The sequence below is a fragment of the Nannospalax galili genome, unplaced genomic scaffold (assembly GCF_000622305.1).
Source record: "Nannospalax galili isolate Female #2095 unplaced genomic scaffold, S.galili_v1.0 scaffold167, whole genome shotgun sequence".
NCBI lineage: Eukaryota > Metazoa > Chordata > Mammalia > Rodentia > Spalacidae > Nannospalax > Nannospalax galili.
This window is the reverse complement of record NW_008358534.1, coordinates 1,902,410-1,906,556: the sequence shown is the minus strand read 5'-3', so window position 1 is coordinate 1,906,556 and position 4,147 is coordinate 1,902,410.

The following is a 4,147-nucleotide window of genomic DNA, read 5'->3' as shown; positions in this document are numbered from 1 at the left end:
AATGACCTCACTTCCACTGATTTTCTCACAAGCGGGATAACTGAATTCTACTTTACTGTCAAATAAAATTTTCATTCTGAATGTATGTCACGTAGTCTTCATTCATTTTCTTGTTGATGGACACCTATTCTGATTCTCTAACTTCACTCTTGTTAATGATACAGTAACAGTGAGTGTGCAAGTATCTCTGTTTTATGCTGATTTTGATTTCTTTGCATGTATTCTTTGGAACTGTAAAGATGGAAGAACCCGCATATTATTTACACAGTAGCTGTACCACTTTACATTCCAACCACTAGTGAATAAGGGTTCCTTTTTTGTGACCAGAGTTTGTCATGGGAAGAAATGAAGAATTTCAATTACAAGTTACTGACGATAAAGATATGTATCATTTTCGACATTTCACTTCATAGATTGTGCATTTCATTAGCACGTTTCATAAGCAGAGCTCCTGCTGCTGAACCCACCTCTCGACATTCACATTATTTAAGGCATTTCTCTGGAATGAGGAAAGTCCACTGATGTGTTTCCTTCTAGTTCCGATACCTATGACTTTTTCTATTGTAAACATAAACTGTCACATTGACCAACAGATATTCAACACCTGGCCATTTGATTAAGCTTGTATACAAATAAAATTCAACTCACCTTCAAAGCACAGATGGATTATTAGAAACTCTTGAATGTGATTCAAGATCTAAAGTGAATCCTACAGAAATTCTTAAGAAAGTTGTCAATCCCAATTTTGGTACTTACTATCTTTTGTAACATAACTTTCTCTAGTGCATTTTCCTTCTCAAGGTTTCTAATAGCTTCTTTCATCCTTAGAATATAATCTGAACGCTTCCTACTGACACTCCATTCATGTTCTGAATAACTGACTTCTTGAACACCGGGCTCCCACCAACTCCCGCCTGATGTAGTCTCAGACACTCCCCATAGCTCTTTAAGTATATTAAGATCTTTCTACCTTAATGATTTATGCTTCCTGCTCTCTGCATTGAATGATATTCCTCCAATATACAAGACTATTTCCTCTACTACACTTAAGTTTCTACTCAAATGTCACCATTGCAGAAAGGCCCAGCTCTGCCACTCTTTCCTTAGTTTTAGGTCTCATAATAACACCAAGCTCTGAAAAACATTTGATTGACTGTATATGTGTCTCACTCTTCATTTTAATGCATAATTTAAAAGGGCAGTTAAGGGTTTTACACCAGTCTTTGCTAAGGGCATAGTAGATTTTGAACATGCACATCTTCAGAAATGAATGATTGGTTAGATTAAGAAATATACACTGACTACCATAACATGGACACTGTTAATATGAATTAATTATACATTCCAAGTGATAGTTACGCTTTGTGAATTCAAGTATTTTAGCTTTCAGGGGAAAGCATATGCTCTGGTCTTCATATTCCATTAGTAATGAAAACAGTAACAACAGCAGAAAAGTTTGTGTAAAAATATCCAACTGTTGGATGGGAGGGAGTGAGCATGGAGCATTCATACAAGGAGAATAGAAGTGACTAAAGATTTCAGGGAGAGAGAGGTGGGAGTCACTGCCTCATGGGTATTACTTTATATTCACAACAGCAGTGTGTAAGGGTGACCTTTTATGTGCACCCTCTCCAATGTGTCATTGTTACTCCAACGTGTGTCATCTGTTAGCAACTGACATTTTGAATGGATTAATACCATATCTCAAAGTGTTTTGATTTGTATTTCTCTGACGGCTAGCAAGCAAGGTTGACTTTTTAAATATACTTACTGACATTTATACATCACCTTTTGAGAACTGTCTGTTTATTTCATTAGTGCATTTATGGGTTGGTTTGATTCTTGTTACTCGGGGTTTTTAGTTCTTTGCATATTCTAGATATTACTCATCTGTTAGAAGTATAGCTGAAATATATATTTTCCCACTCTGTGGGCTCTCTCTTTGCTTGATTATTTGTTTCTTTTGCTGTACAGAAGATATTAATTTTCATGAAATCGCATTTATGCCTTGGTGGCCATATTTCCTGGGAGACTGGAATCCTATTTAGAAAGTCCTCTCTTATGCCAATATCTTGAAATATTTTCTTTAATTTTTCCTCAAATAGGTTCAGAATTTCTCATATTTCTTTAAGGTCCTTGATCAACTTCGTTGTTGACTTTTGTATAGGGTAAGGTATAAGGATCTAGTTTCAGTTTTTTACAGGTATATATCCAATTTTCCCAACATTATTTGTTTAAAAGGCTCTTTTCTTCCCCTGAACTTTGGACATCTTTGTCAAATATTAGAGAGCTGTATCTCAGTGGGCACCTATCTATCTGTTCCATTGATCTATATGTCTGTTTTGTGCCAGTACCATATTCATTTTATTACTGCAGCTCTGTATTATAAGTTGAAATAAGGTATTCTGGTTGCACCAGCATTATTTTCTGTTTGCTCACAATTGCTTTGGCTAATTGGAATTTTATGATTCTATATGACTTTTTTTCTGTCTCATTGTAAAGAATACCATGGGGATTTTCATGGTGATTTTATTGAATCTGTAGGTTGCTTTTGGTAGGATGACCATTTTTACACTACTGATTCTTTCAATCTATGCACATGGGAGAGCTTTCCATATTTTAATATTTTCTACAATTTCTTTCTGAAGTGTTTTAAAGGCTCCACAATTGAGATCTTTCACTTCCTTGCTTAGATTTGTTCTGATTATTTTGAACCAATATTAACGGGATTGTTTCCCTGATTCGTTCCTCAGTATGTTTGTTTTCGGTTTATTGGAAGACTCCTGACTTCTATGTGATTCTTGCATCACACAAGTTTTCTGAAAGTATTTATTTGTTCTAAGTGGAACCTTAATTAAAGGGAATCATGAAGAAAGTAGACAGGCCAGTGAATTTGCAACTTGAGAAACAACATGGCAGTGAGCCCACGCCCCCATTTTGAATTGCTTTTGAGAAATAAGGTATAGTTAACACAGAATTTTTACATGACAATATGAAGAAGAAGAAGAAGAAGAAGAAGAAGAAGAAGAAGAAGAAGAAGAAGAAGAAGAAGAAGAAGAAGAAGAGAAAGTGGTATGATTAGTCTAACAACAGTAAACACTTTTGTAATATTTGTCTTACACCTGCCAATTACAAACACGCTATCCTTTTCTCTATTCCTCCTTCTTCTTGGTTTTAAAATAAAGGACTGTGAATTCATTTTTCATCCCCTACATGGCTGAAGCTCGTGATGTTCATACTGCCTTGTCCAGGCTTATAAGGAAGTAAAGTCTTCCATCCAATGTCTAGAAAGAATTCCCTCACGTGATGGAGGAGGCAGGTGGACAAGAGCTGATGAATTAAGTTGAGATGGTCTTAAAAAATATTATCAAAATCTTGTTGCAGAATCTGAAAGAGAACATGGTGAATAAATACTAACTTCTCTATTTTTGCTATCTTAAAGACTGGAAATAAAATGTTTTAAATGGTGAAAAGACCTACATGCTTTGTTATTCCAAGCACATAGTATTCTGAAAACAGGGAAATCTATCATTATAGCACAAAGATGCTTCGTTTCTGGAGTTTAAGTTGAAGAAGGGAAGCATGAATAAAAGCATCTCAAAGGAGTTTAATAAACTATACTGTACAATTCTGAAAAGCAAAGATATATGGCATCACATATTTGTCTATACCTTCAGAATTCATAACACAAAGACTGAACTCCATCATAACACAAATAATACACTGCGAAGATTAGTTCATAGAAGATTCTCAAGCTTGGCCCTGAAGTTGCAACACTAATACTATGTTTCAAGAAATAAATAATGAGAGAAACTTTCGGAGGAGGGAGGAATATGTGAAAACAATGTTTTCTTCTTCATTGTTTTTGAAACAGTCACATTCTTTAGCCCGGGCTGACCTAAAGCACATTATGTGCAACAGGCTGGCCTCAATATAATTATACGCCTTTCTTAGCCTAAAGAATGTATGGTTTGGGAGGCCACAGGAGCTGCTGATCGTAAGTGACATAAGAGGCCCCAGACAACTGCGGGCTCCATCATCTGCAGACAAGTGGGCCTGGGATATATAAGAAAGGTGAACTTGAGCCTGAGAACAAGCCAGTAATCAGCGTTTCTCTGTGGTTTCTTCTTCAAGCTACATTTTTTGA